The sequence below is a fragment of the Sphaerodactylus townsendi genome, linkage group LG08 (assembly GCF_021028975.2).
Source record: "Sphaerodactylus townsendi isolate TG3544 linkage group LG08, MPM_Stown_v2.3, whole genome shotgun sequence".
NCBI classification, from domain to species: Eukaryota; Metazoa; Chordata; class Lepidosauria; order Squamata; family Sphaerodactylidae; genus Sphaerodactylus; species Sphaerodactylus townsendi.
This window is the reverse complement of record NC_059432.1, coordinates 60,690,677-60,706,089: the sequence shown is the minus strand read 5'-3', so window position 1 is coordinate 60,706,089 and position 15,413 is coordinate 60,690,677.

Here is a 15,413-nt window from a genome sequence, read left to right as displayed (position 1 = left end):
CATCTTTTTGCAAGAAACATGGTCCTCTGAAACAATTCTTTACAACGGCTTCAAATCATACGTGTTACCGGCAACGCGCTCCTCAAAAAAGGGCCGTTTGAAAGCTGGACTCTGCTGCCTTTATTCTAACCATCCAGACCTTAAGTGTACCTCTCTAACAACATGTCCGCCCCTGGCTCAAGCTGTTCTGCTTATGTAACCCCCATGCCCAGAATGGGTTGGCCCAGAATGGGTTGACCCAGTAAGGGGTGGAGACTCGGAGCAGCAGAGAGGCTGAAAGAGCTCTTTTGCAGAAGAACAAGGCTACCAGACTCGGACCTTGATTTCTATAAGCCCTTAACACCTTGTTAAGGTAATTTCAATATTGTTGGGAACTACTGGGAAGGTAGTTGTTGTTTTGCTGTGTTGTAAATGTTGGAGTTTATTGTTTCAGGGTTTCTTTTGTGGTTGTAATGGGTGAGAGTTCTCCTGGAGACCTTCATCATGTTGCAACCTGTTCATCAAGCCCTTGGAGTCTTCAGGAGCCAGCCAACTTGCAAAGAAGATTTGGACTTGGCAATATCAGTAGACTGTAAATAGAAGGACTTGAAATGCAACCTGAACAGGACCTTGAATTGTAACGTTAAATGTTGATGTTTTAAAAGTGTTAATTGTACAGAAAAGTAAACCATTTTGTTGTTTAAAAATTGTTGTTGCAACTCATTCCAAGTACTGCCCCACAGAACCCACAAGCTGAGGTTACACTTACAGTGGCACAACTCAAATTAATAGTAGTCAACATCTACCTTCCGCCAAATGCTGATCATGAAACACTCCCAGCTCAATGGGAAAGAGTCTCATCCTATCTGGAGGAATTAGAGCGCCAACACCCGGAGCTGGATTTGCTTATAGTCGGTGACTTTAATGCCAGAATTGGCCAAACAGATCCCATCTCCCAGCTGCCTTTGCCATTGTTGTCCAAAACAACACCCATTTTGCCGAGGGTATCTCAAGACTCCACAATAAACAAAAGCGGCCATGAACTCATTAATTTCTGCTCTGCAACAAATAAAATAATCCTCAACGGGAAATTTCAGCAGGATTACCCAGGCAGTTTTACACACATCTCACATAAAGGAAGGAGTGTGATTGACTACATGATCGCTTCACCCAATCTCCTTGATTCCATATCCTCTTTTCAGGTTATAAACAGAACGGAAAGTGACCATTTACCACTGGAACTAACTATGACTCCTACCTCTCTAACGACAACTCATGCAAATCCTCAACCAAAGCCAATGACTTCCATCCTGGCTCCTTGCACCAAATGGTCTCCTAGGTGCAAACTCGCTTTGGATAATGCAGGGTTCGAAGGGTTACTGTCAGAGTCCCTCAAAAAAATGTCTGATACTTCCTCAGAAGGGTCTCTGCTGGTGTATGAATTCCTATCATCTTGGATAAAGGCCACTCTTCCCACCAAAGTGCCATACTCAGCTGCAGGACAGAAAACATCCACGTGGTTTGATGAAGAGTGCTATCAAATGAAAGCACACCTCAGAGCCCTTCATCGTATCTTCTTAGAAAATGCGACTGCCAGATCTTATGATGAATACCAACAATTCAAAAACCAGTTCCAGAAAGCCTTGATTATAAAGAAGAGGCAATTGGTGCAAAAAAACTGGGCCAATCTGATTGCCACAATCAATGCCAAGAACACCAAACAATTTTGGAACCTCATTTCAAAGGGCAGCTCTTGCAATTCCACCGCATTCACCTCGGCCTCCTCTATCACCTCTTCAACATGGTGGGAGCACTATAACAAAATCTTCTTTGACCCAGAATCCAATCAACCCAATGTGGAGCTACTTGCTCTTGAAGACCTGCCCAGATGGCGTCGAGTCGCTACCACCGATGTATTCCGGCTTATTAGAAAACTCAAACATGGAAAGGCCCCTGGTCCGGACGGCCTATTCCCTGAAATCTTTACCAACTATGCTGGAAATTGGGCTCCTATATTGGCTGAACTTTTCTCATCAATTGATAATAGTGGTCAATTACCCCAAGATTGTATAAAGAATTCCAAAGAGCAGAAATAAAGAGGCTTTTGATTATAAGTCCGTTTATTCAGACATCCTGGAAAGCACACACACACGACATGGCAGGAATGAGCATCCCCGCTCAAACAACAGGTTATAATGCTGACTAACCCATCCCCCCTGCCCCGTTCTCATGAGAACGGAATTCTACTATGCAACAGCGAGATAAGCATTCTCTCACAAGGTTGGTGCAGGTCCTGGCCGGACGCCCGGCTAAAAGAATCTCCGATCAAAGGTCAGGTTTAGGCTGTAAGGGAAACAAGAACGACTGAGATCCTTACACTCTGCCTCCCCTAAAAGAAATCTCCCCTTTTTCCCCCTCCCCCGGTTTGTCCGGAAAAGCTTGAGTGAAATACAGCTTAATTAAAGAGGGGACATCGGTATTCTCCTTATACACCCATTGATTATGGCCAGAAGAAGGGCAATAACCCATGGCACCAGATATTGCTTAGGCGTTTGTAGAAGCGAGAGTCCAAGGATAAGCGTCTATCTCATAATGCTTATGTCCATCAATTACCAACTGGCGGGGGGAGTGTCTCTCTCCGGTCGTGCCAGGCATCTGAAGTGAGACACCTCCTTGAGTAGCTGGAATCTAGACGTGATGAATATTTGCCAGTAGATTAGGCAGATCTAAGCGAGAGCAGTAACATTGTTGATCACTTTTGTAATCTAGAAAGGGACCCACAAATTTCTTGCCAAGTTTTGAGTATTTATACCTGCACGTCTGGAAGGTTTTTAGTGGACAAATAAGCCCAAGCTCCAACACGTAAGGGGAATTCTGAGCTGTGTTTATTTGCCTGCAACTCTTGGTCTTCTTTAGCCTGTTTTAAGATGGGCAGAACTGGCTTCCAGCCTTCAGCTGGTGACAAAATCCATTGATTGAATTCTGGTGGCTGCAATACCTCCGCGCGCGGCAGCTGGGGAATACTCGGCGGGAAGGATCGGCCAGAGACTACTTCAAATGGGGTTTTCTGCGTACTGCTATGAATTGCATTATTGTAAGCATACTCTGCGAAGGGAAGCAATTCACACCAGTTGTCCTGATGGTAGTTTGTATAACAATGTAAATATTGCTCTAGTGTTCTGTTCGTCCGTTCACTTTGCCCGTCACTTTGAACGTGGTAGGGGGCGGCGACTGCTGGTGTGGTTCCCAACAACTCCAGGAAAGCCTTCCAAAATCGAGAAATGAATTGAGGGCCACGATCCGATACCACCTTCTCAGGAGAGGAATGCAGGCGGTAGATGTGTTGAATGAACAACCGGGCTAGTTTGGGAGCTGAAGGTATGGTGGTGCAAGGAATGAAATGCGCTTGTTTGGAGAAGAGATCCACCACCACCCACAACACAGTGTTCCCGTGACTGTTCGGCAAGTCAGTGATAAAATCCATTGAAATAACCTGCCAGGGTCGGGAGGCAACGGGGATAGGTTTCAGTAACCCATGAGGCTTTCCCGGTATTGACTTGGCCTCCGCACATATGGAACACCCTTTAATGTAAGACTCAACATCCTTGCGCATAGAGCGCCACCAAAACTGGCGGCGGGCTAGATGAAGGGTTTTCACAAACCCGAAGTGCCCAGCCTGACGAGCATGGCATGCTTGAAGAACCTGCTTTCGGAGGGGAGGAGGAACGTACCAACACCCCCCCCCCCTTTTCCAGACACCATCCTCCAAGCGTAGCTGTGCATCTTTTTCCTCTGTTGGCAGCTCGCGTAATCCCGCCTCCTTGAGTTCTTGAAGGAAGGGGGAGACGATGGCTGGGACGGGCGTGGGGGGGGTGACGTAGAGGATTGTGAGCGGGTGATAGCCAATCCTAGCTGGGAGGGAGAGAGAACGGTGCGTGGAATATCCCGTAGGGATGCGTCGCCCCCCTCCCCGGGGAGGCGGGACAATGCATCAGCCAGCTTATTGCTTTTACCGGGGAAAAAATGGACCGTAAAGGAAAAGCGAGAGAAAAAATCAGCCCAACGTAATTGTTTAGCGGACATTTTGAGGGGTGTGGAAAGCGCAGCCAAATTTTTATGATCCGACCAGACTTGAAAGGGGTGCTTGGCTCCTTCTAACCAATGGCGCCAAGTGCTCAACGCAAGTTTGATGGCAGCGGTTTCCTTATCTCCGACAGTCCAGTTTAGTTCGGAACCAGAAAATGTTTTGGATAAATAAGCACACGGTACCAATTTATTGTCTTTATTTTTCTGCAAGAGGGCAGCGCCCAGCGCCTTGTCCGAAGCATCCACGTGAACGATGAAAGGAAGCTCAGGGTCGGGATGTGTCAGAATTGGCTCAGTTGTGAAAGCTGTTTTCAGCTGCTGGAATGCTAATTGGCATTCCTGCGACCAGGGGAGGGGGGCCCCAGGCTTGGCCGCTTGGGCGTCCTTTCCTTTAGTGCGTAAAAGATCAGTGAGCGGCAAGGCAAGTTTGGCAAAATGGGGAATGAAGTCACGATAGAAGTTAGCAAAGCCTAAGAAAGATTGCAATTCCCTTCTATTGGTGGGGGCAGGCCAGTCAACCACTGCGGCCACTTTAGCCGGGTCCATTTCTAGACCGTCAGAGGATATTCGATAGCCCAGGTAGTCTATGGAGGTTTGGTGAAAACAGCATTTTGACAACTTGGCAAAGAGGGAGTTATCAAGTAAACGTTGTAAAACTTCCCGGACTAAAGCCTCATGCTCTTCCAGTGTCTGTGAGTAAATCAAAACATCATCCAAATATACGACTACTCCCTTGTACAATAAATCATGTAATACTTCGTTTATGAGGGCCATGAAAGCCCCTGGGGCCCCAGCTAATCCGAAGGGTATTATTAAATATTCATATTGCCCGAATTTTGTATTAAATGCTGTTAAATGTTCGTACCCCTCCGCGATGCGAACACGATAATAAGCTTCCCGCAAATCCAATTTGGTAAAAATCCGGCCTTTGCCTAGGGCATCCAAGAGGTCCTTTATTAAGGGCAAAGGATATTTGTTGGAGATGGAAACAGCATTTAGTCCACGATAATCAGTACACAGTCTTAACGAACCATCCTTTTTCTTAACAAATAAAACGGGCGGCATGGGTGTGTTTTGTGGCTCGCCGTATGAAACCGCGGGCTAAATTTTTATCTAAGAAGGCGCGGAGCTCCTTTTCCTCGGTGGGACTCATACGATAGATCCTACCCTTAGGTAATTGGGCTCCGGGTTGTAGCAGGATCTTGCAATCGGTATCTCTATGGGGGGGAAGCTGATCGCACTCCTGTTCCTGGAAAACTCTAGATAGGTCTTGATACGCCTTGGGGATTTCTACAGCAAGGGGAGCCGACAGTACATTGAAAGCTGTAGCGATGGTTGCTTCCCCCTCCCCTACCGATGGATCTTCCCCCCCATCCATGTGATCTCCGCAGGGGGGATCTGAGAATTGAAGGATTCGCTCCTTCCAAACGAAGGTTGGTTCGTGTAAAAGTAGCCATGGCATACCTAAAACAATGGAGTGCTTTACAACTGGAGCAAGAATGAAACTAATCTTTTCCCAATGATCGTTGCAACGGAGAAGTACCGGTTGGGTTTTGAACCGGGCCGGACCCTCACCACCCAGTGGGCTACCGTCCATTTGGGTGAAAGGAATGGGCTTCACCAAGGGAACTCGGTCTAAACCGAGTTCCTCGGCCACTTGCGGTTTCATAAGACAGTGGGAGCAACCTGAGTCCACAAGTGCAGAGGCCAAAATGCGCGTATGTTTACTGGGGTTGGCTAAGGAAGTCAAAATAGTAATGGGCGCGCTGCCTTCAATCACCGGATCAGGAGAAGGATTAAGATCCACGGGTGCCGCTGAAAGACTAAGCGCAGTTTCTTCCTCTTCGACATCCTCATCAAAAGTAGCTTTGGACGATCCTTGAGTTGGCAGGCTGGATTTGCGTGGAGGCTTGGCAGACGGAGTGCGGGCCCCCGGGAGGGGAGGCTTCTGCTTCTTCGGGCAGTTGGCAGCTAGGTGGCCAGGACCTCCGCAATAGAGGCACAATCCCAAACGGCGCCGGCGTTCCGACGTGGTCTCGGCCGCTACGGCCGGGCTTGGTTTTCTAGCGGCCGGCGCCGGCATGTTGGCTGGTTTCGGGCGTGGGCGGCCTCCAGCGCGGGCATAGGCAAGACGGGCAGCAACCTGCGAGCCGAGCTCGATCCAATCCGCAAGCGTTTGCGGGATCCGAATGAGGATCACTGTTTCATGAAGTTTAATATCCATTGCTTCGAAAAAATACTCGCATTTCATGCGCTCGGGCCAGTCCGGTGGAAGTTTACTGGCCGCTGCGCGGAATTCACGGGCAAAATCAGCAAAGGAGCGGTTGCCCTGTTGGATGGTTTTTACTGTACGGATGGCATCGTTTTCAGCATTGGGATCTTGGAATCGAATGCGCAACGCTTGGAGGAAGCCCGCTACCGTGCGGGTATCGTCCCCCTGCAATTCATAAAGAGAAACAAACCACTCAGCGGCTACCCCATCCAACACCGACCCAATGTCTCGTATTTTTTCGCGTTCAGAACGATATAGATCATGAAATTCTTGCATATGAGCATCGAGTTGCAGAATAAAGTAAGGAAGTTTGGACGTGGTACCATCAAAACGAGCTGGGATGGGGGGTCTGTAGAACCCTCTTTCAATCGCTCTAGGTGCGTGTTGGGGTTGCTGCCGCATGTAACCTGGTTGTTGTACTGGATAGGGTAGGGGCGCTGGAGGAGCAGGGGGTTGAGGAGGTGCCCCAGGTTGAAAAGCTGGAACCGGGCCACGAGGCGCCGCGCCTCCGGCAGGAGGGAGGGCCGCCGGTGCGGGGGTGAAGGTGTAGGCACCAACTGGGGCTCTAACCAACGTCTCACGTTGCCGTCGGAGAGTTTGCTCCCGTTCAGCCAATTCCCTTTCCTTGCGTGTTAAGGCATCTTGGTGCGCGTGCAAAGCTGCCCTCTCTCGATCCAATTTAGCTCTTTCGTCTCGTTGAACGGCTAAAGTCAGTTCATTCTGGGTTTGGATGGCTTTGATGTTGTCGCGCTGGCGCTGTAAATCCAGTTTGGACTGATCCAGCACTTTGTCATGAATCGTTAGATTCTGTTGATACTGTTGACGCAACGCTTCTCTTTCACGGTCCAACTCCATTTGGATTTCCTGGCGTTGCTTTTCACGGTCCCGTTGCAGACTTTCACGGTCCCGTTGCAGATTCTCGCGCTCCTCCTCCCACAGTTCGCGCTCGCGCTCCCAGGCAAGTTTGGCGTCCCGCAGCATGGCTACCGCACTGTCCCAATTTTCTTTCGAGGGCATGGGTAACGATTCGGGATCGGGATCCAGTTCCTCCTCTGATGGTTTTTCCTCCACGCCTCCAACTGCTCCAAGGATTTCACCCATTCGCTCGTTCGCTCCCGGGTTTGGTGTTGCCGAGGTGGTGTGGAACCCTCTTCCGATCATCGATCCAACCCTCGTCATCGTCCCTGCTTCCGCTGTAACTTTGGGACGAGCTCCGGTACTATGCCACGGCTGATCTCTGGGAATGTCCTCGAAGTATTTGTCCAGGAACCTTTCAATGGATTCTTGGGTGTCAGCATGAATGGTAGATAATCCAAACTCCTCAGGGACTGGCTGCATCTGGGGTTTGTAATCCACACGTTGCCGGGTGGAAATGAACCGGTCAACAGGCGCTCGATCCATAGATAGCGCCCCAAAAGTCTCATGCATCTCCACACGATCTGAACCATGTCGATCGTCCCAAGGGAAGAGAGGCAGACTCGAACTGGACCGAGGTCGGGAGAGAGGCACCAGCGAAACCGGATCATCTCCCGGATCCTCGGAGTCTGGAAGGGAAGGCTCGAAACCCTCTATGGGGGCTATCGTGCCTTCCACATGGTCAAGAGTACTCAATCTCTGCATGTTTGAACACCAGAGATCCAAACACAGTCAAGAGAAAAAAATGAGTTAGATTCCTGCCATAATGTAAGGAATTCCAAAGAGCAGAAATAAAAAGCCTTTTGATTATAAGTCCGTTTATTCAGACATCCTGGAAAGCACACACACATGACATGGCAGGAATGAGCATCCCCGCTCAAACAACAGGTTATAATGCTGACTAACCCATCCCCCCTGCCCCGTTCTCATGAGAACGGAATTCTACTATGCAACAGCGAGATAAGCATTCTCACAAGGTTGGTGCAGATCCTGGCCGGACGCCCGGCCAAAAGAATCTCCTTCAAGGTCAGGTTTAGGCTGTAAGGGAAACAAGAACGACTGAGATCCTTACAGATTGGACCAAGGCCACCGTTGTCTCAATTTTCAAGAAAGGAAATTATGATACACCTTCAAATTACAGGCCAATCAGCCTGTTATCTATTCCAGGGAAACTGTACGCGGACCACCTCCGCGAGAAACTCCTGGAATGGGCCATTCCTTTACTTGGTCCTGAGCAAATCGGTTTCATCAGGGGCCACTCCACGTACGACCACTGTGTGGTACTGAGGCACCTCGCCGAGAAATATGGAAAAACCAAGAACTCCGGGCTATATGCCGCGTTCCTCGACCTGAGGAGTGCCTTTGATTCAATCCCCAGGCAACTTCTCTGGAACAAGCTAAGCGCGCTGGGGATAGAGAAGCGTCTACTTCTTCTCATCCAAAAACTCTATACTGCCACCACTTTCAGCATTCGTTACAATCCTACTGGCTCATGCACTCCCAAAATAACTTCTAATAAGGGTGTCAAGCAAGGCTGTGTCCTTGCCCCTTTACTTTTCAACCTGTTTCTACAGGACCTCCCAAATTCCCTTCCAATCGCTCGAGCTCACCCTCCCATCCTTGGCAACGCACCCTTGGCCACTCTTCTATATGCCGATGACACGGTTCTACTCTCGCGCACCAAGATAGGCCTGAAACGTCTACTCCACGCCTTCGCAGACTACTGCGAATGCAATCAACTCACAATAAACTATGAGAAGACCAAAATTGTGACATTCTCAAAATCGTGGAAGCCATCAGCATGGTCTATCAGTGGGAACAGAATTGACCAAGTCAAAAGTTTCAACTACTTGGGAATCCGTTTCCAATATAATCTGAATTGGACCGAGCAGTACAAGCACATCTCCCTCTCCACCAATCAGTGCGCGGCAGCAATTAGGCGGTTCTTCTACTCCCAAGGGGGTCAATGCGTCCCAGCAGCTGTGAGAGCCTTTGATGGCAGACTGATTCCAAAAACCTTGTATGGTGCCCCAATCTGGCTAAATCACAATCTAAAGCCTCTTGAGTCTATACAATCTAGCTTTTTTCGCAAACTACTTGGAATTTCGAACACCGTGTCATATCTCTCTTTATGTTCGGAATTAGGTCTAAATCTTCTCGAAACACGTATATGGCTCTCCTCGCTTCGATACTGGCTGCGCCTCCATTTTCGATCAGAGCAGGACAGCCTAACAAAGCGAATGCTTTCGGATTCCTACCTCTCCACTTGGAGTCTTCTGATCAAGGAAAAAATTAATTCTTTAGGCTTCGCTTTAGACTTCTTCATGAACATGGACGAAGCGCAAATAGTCAAACTTCTGTCGCTAAGGCTACTCGATGCCGAAAACCAACTGCTTTCTACTCAGCACATGAAGGGCATTTTACCTGAGGGCTCCTACCTTCCCCCCTTCAGTAAAGGGCTACCAAGGTATTTCTACAATATATCTTCGCCGTACCTCCGACGTACCTTAATGCTAGCCCGACTGAACGTCCTACCCTCAGCAGTCCTGAGCGGCAGATTTCTCCAGATCCCATACCAACAAAGAACGTGTCCCTGCTCACAAAAAGCCATCAAAACAATCGAGCACATCCTCCTAGATTGCGAACTATATGCTTCATCTAGAAGACAATATATAGACCCATACACTGAGAACTATGCCTACTCATCAGACAAGGTCAAATCTTTCTATCTGCTTTGTGATCAGTCTCTCAGAGATCCCTAGACGTTGCCAAATTCCTGGCGCTGGCACAACAGATTCGCCACAGATTTTAGTTTATTTATTTATTTATTGTTTTAACTGCTGGAAATGTTTTTTACTTATTTTATTTACTTATTTTAACTTGATTCTCCTCAACCTCTCTGTTGTATTTTAAACTCATGCCAATAAAAGGTTGATGATGATGATGACTCCCCCGTTGTTTATTTTGCCCAGAATGTGATCCTGGGGGCAAGACCAGATATGTAATTTATATGGAGCTGGAAGAGGAAATGCTTTGCTCCTGAATGTGGGAAGGAGGTATGGAGGGTAATGGAAAAATGCCAGTAGCCCGGACTGATTCTCCCACTGGAGCCTGCTACATGTCATCTTGACAGAGGAAGGAAAGGCAGCTTTAGCTGTCCAAAGTCTTGGTGACATGGTACTTCCTATAAATTATGATTGATAGAATGGAATACCTTATGTTGTGACCAGTGAGAGCTACGGAGCTGCTGAAGGGTGAGTACTATCTGTTTGTATGCTGGTTTAATTAAATGTATCATCACCATTTTGTCTGAGTGGGTGAAATTGAAAAGCTCTCCTAAAACTGTTTTCTTAAAAGAGATAATGGAAAAATAGTCTGAAGGAGAAGCCTCTCTTTATTGCCACAGTGGTGCACTTTTCTAGGCCAAACTCCATCAAAATGTCTGTGCTGAATATTTGGACTGTGTTCATTAGTGACTGGATTTCTGTGTCTTATTTCCTGTAGAGCTTCAAATCATCCATGTACAGCAAATGTGAGATTTTTTCTTTGGCCATTTGATATTCCAACTTTGTTTTCTTTAAAATCACTATTAGTGGGATCATGGTGATGATAAAGTAAGGGTGATAGTGAGTCATCTTGGAAAATTCCTTGCTTGATGTTGACTATTCCATAGTTTTCATTTCTGACAATCAGTTCAGTTCTCCACTGTCTCATTGCTTTTTCAGTGAATACTCATACATTTTTGCTGACCCCAATTGTTTCCAAGCATTTCATGATCCAACTATGGGGCAGTGTGTCAAATGCCTTCTTGTAATTGATTCAGACCATACAAGAAGGCATTCGACTCACAAAACCATGATGATGATGATGATGATGATGATGATGATGATGATGATGATGATGATTATACACATAACAACACAGCACAAGAGTCTGGAATTCATCTCTGAATATTGAGTCCTTCCCAAGGACCTAGGGTATTAGAGGTATTTGCGTAGAATATGTGCAATTCCTAGAAGTGCTGCTTTCTGCAGCATGTGGACTGATGTTCTGTCCAAGTTTAGGCTTTCCAGATGTTTTTCAAGATTTCTTGGGATTCCTCCTAGAGCACCAACTACTAGTGGGATTACTGTTGTTCTTTTTTGCCACAATCGTTCAACTTCAATTTGTAGGTCCTTGTATTTTGTGATATTTTCCAGCTCTTTGTCCTATACCCTGCTGTCAACTGGCACAGCAACATCTATGATCCAAACATGTTTTTTCTCTACCACTGTTATGTCTGGGGTGTTATGTGCCAGGTGTCTGTCTGTCTGTATTCTAAAGTCCCAGAGTATTTTTGTTCCTTCATTTTCTGTGGTCTTCTCTGGCTTGTGCTCGTACCAGGTCTTGCTACAGGGCAGGCTGTACTTTTTGCAAAGGTTCCAGTGCACCATTGCTGCTAGCCTATTGTGACGTTTGAGATAGTTTGGGCTATTTTCTTACAACAGCAGATGATGTGCTCCACAGTTTCATCACCCTCTTTGCAGAGATGGCACTTTGGGTCATTGTAGGACTTTTCAATTCGTGTCTTTATTGCATTTGTCTGTAATGCTTGCTCCTGGGCAGCAAAAATCAGGCCTTCAGTTTCCTTCTTTAGCCCATTAACATTTCCCTAAACTCAGGTCTTGAAACTTTGTTGTTCCAACCCGCAATGTTCCAGGATACTAAACGAATTTGGGAAGGGAAATTAGCATCTAGGGGCTGACGTCAGTCCAGTTCTATAAGTTTCTCCAGGGATTTGTTGGCATCTAAAAAAACGCAACAGTTATTTGTAGCACTGGATCTGGAGTCTCCATTATTGTGCACTTCAATGAGCTCCATTCCCTCCATATCTCCATCTGGTGAAGATCTAATTGCTGGAGAAGCTGAGTTCCCCTTCTGAGCCACTCCCATGTTTTCTTGCTGTCAACCTTCCCTTCCATGTTCTTAAAGTACTGCCCATGGAGTGGCTTGTTTAGCCACTGCTCCTTTTGTGTTTTAAACTGTTGGACTCTATACTCTTTTGATTCTTTGGCTTTCAGCATCTCAGCCTTGTGGACTTCTTTCAATGCTGGCTCTTGACTTTCTTGGATGTATTCTTTCAGGCCTCTTTTCTCTTCCTCTACTGATTGCTTGATGTGGAGCAGTCCTCTTCATCCTTCTGACCTTGCTAGGTAGAGTCTGTCTACATCACTTCTTGGATGCAGTGCTTGATTGATGGTCATAATTTTCCGTGTTTTTCTGTCCAGGATGTCCAATTCGGCTTGTGTCCAGTTAATTATGCCAGCAGTGTAGCGTACTACAGGCACTGCCCAAGTATTAATTGCCTTTATTGTATTTCCTCCATTTAGCTTTGATTTCAAAAATTTTCTTACCCTTCTAAGATATTCCTTCCTAATTGCGCCTTTGACTTCTGCATGCTTGATGTTCTCTGCTTGCAGTATCCCCAAGTATTTGTAGCTTTCATTCACTGGTAAGCTCTTTATTTCTATGGCATTTGGCATATTCACACCTTCGCATGTTGCGAGTCCAAAATCCATTATTATTATTATTATTATTGTCGTCGTCGTCGTCGTCATCGTCATTTTGTTTAATATCACAGCTGCCAATTCTTTAGCCAGTTGTTGACTTTTCATTACAATTCGAGCCTCACCCAGAGGCCTAGGAAATTGTAATGTATTGGCATAGTATTCATTTGGATCCCAGCAGAGCTGCTTTCTGAATCTGACAGATGTTAATTTTGTAAATTTGAAGATGTTTCCAGGGTTGCCCTAGTGTTTTCGGAATGACATCAGGGTGCCAATTACCACTGGGACAACCTCAGCTGGCTTGTGCCATAGTAGCTGAATCTCGATTTTCAAATCATGGTACTTAATGACCTTCTCATATTCTTTTTCAATGACCCTGCTGTCAACAGGTACTGTTGTGTTGATGACGGCTACTTTCTTGTTCTCAGTCCCTGTGATGTCTGGTATATCATGTGCCAATACTTTGTCCATTTGGATTTTAAAGTCCACAGGTCCCTTTTCATTTTCTCTGGACAATGTTTCCACCAGTTTATAGCTGTCCTGATGTAGTTTCTGCATAAAATCCAGTGGATTGTCTTGGCCACAGAGTTGGACTTCTGTTTGTACTCTGTATGGGTGATCTTTTTGCAGCAAATGTGTACATGATGTACAGTTTCAGATGATGATGATGATGATGATGATGATGATGATGATGATGATGATGATGATGATGATGATGATGATGATGATAATGATTTACATTTCATATTTTTGGCAAACCTGAGACCCTTGTCAGGTTTATAAAAAGACTTGTTGGTTCACAGCTCCTGTCAAAAATTTGACTTACTTCACTAACAGAATATAAACTAATGATGATGATTTGATGATATGATGCTGTATTTGTATTCAAATTTACATGTGCCAGCTTGAGTGTTCTGGATTGTGAGCAAGGTGGAACATAAATATCTTAAATAAATTAAATTCACAATAGCCACTATAATATAGGGAGAAGAGCCAATATATCAGTTTTCATCTTTGTTGGATTGCATTTGCTGCCATTGCTATCCACTGCTATCCATCCCATTTTATTGCTTTGGATTATTGTTTTGTTTGTTCTCTTTCTTTTTTTGCCATTCATAGTTTAGACTTACCTGAATTTTTACATTATTATACACAATTTGCATTCAACTGACAATCAATGTTAAAACATTTTATGGGGGAAAAGTGGCACAAGGAATCAGAAAACAGAATATAATGACTCATTTGTTTTTTCCCCATAAAGGAGCAGTGAAATTGAAAAGGACATAATAGCAATGAAAAAACAGAAATCACAACATTCTCCACTTTCACTCATTTTCTCAAACTATTCAGAAGCTGCAAAAAAAAGTTAGCCCAAAATCTTTAAAGATATGTGTGCCAGGAGTGGGGTGGGGGAGATGCTTTGAGCAAACAAAAAGAAAATGAATCCCTCTGCTCCTCCCAATAAATTCTGTAACTGGAAAGCAATAGGAACATCAGAACAGGGAAGTCTGAACAAGCTATGCTACGAGAGAAAATAAAGCTACAATTTATTTTAAAGCACACACAGAGGGAAATGAAACTTGCCCCTCTCACATATACTAGGCTAGGAAGAAATAAGGAATAAAATAAAATACTAAGCAATCATGAAGATGGGGGGAAATGCCAAGAAAGAGACAGAAAAACATCTTCCCTGCTTTCTGAAGGCAGAAGAACTAACCTTTCCTCCTCATTTTTTTAAACTTCAGAAGATTAAAGTTAACTTACACACCTCAGTGGGATTCTGTGGGGTTCATTAGTTCTTCTTAAGTGGAGTGCAATTAAGATGACAGTGGGAGGAGAAGAAGGGTTGCCTCTGGTTAAACCATCATGTGCCACTCTTGTGACTGGGCCAGCAGAGGCACCAAGCAGATAGCAGTAGCTAATGCTTACAAATGGGATGTGTTTGTGTAGGTGTGTTTGTGTTTACATTTAAGTGAGCCTCCAAGAGCTACTTTGTGTTTCCTCCTCAAGATGTATGTGGAAGAAACCTACATAGCTCTTGTTCTGTGTGTTGGTTGAAGTCTCCCAGTGTATGTATTAGTGTTCTCCATGTTCAAGTGTCCTCTCCCAGCTGGAAACAATAAAGGTGAAGCTACCAGAATCTCCTGTGTCCTAGTTGGATTGCAAATGTCTCTGAAGCAGAGATTCTTGGCAAAATTCTTGAAAATTGCCATAATGTCCACCCTCCAAATCTATCACTGGTATTTGTAGTCTGGATATCATTTGTAATTCTAGGAGAACTCCAAGTTCTTCCTGGAGGATGGCAATGATGCTCCAAAGATACACCAGAATACATGAAGCTGTATTATTATACTGAATCAGATCCTTAGTCCATCAAAGTCAGTATTGTCTTCTCAGACTGGCAGCAGCTCTCTGAGGTGGAAGAATCTTTTACATCACCTTTTACCTAATACTTTTAAATGGAGATGCTGTAGACCAGTGGTGGTGAACCTTTGGCACTCCAGATGTTATGGACTACAATTCCCATCAGCCCCTTCCAGCATGGCCAATTGGCCATGCTGGAAGGGGCTGGTGGGAATTGTAGTCCATAACATCTGGAGTGCCAAAGGTTCGCC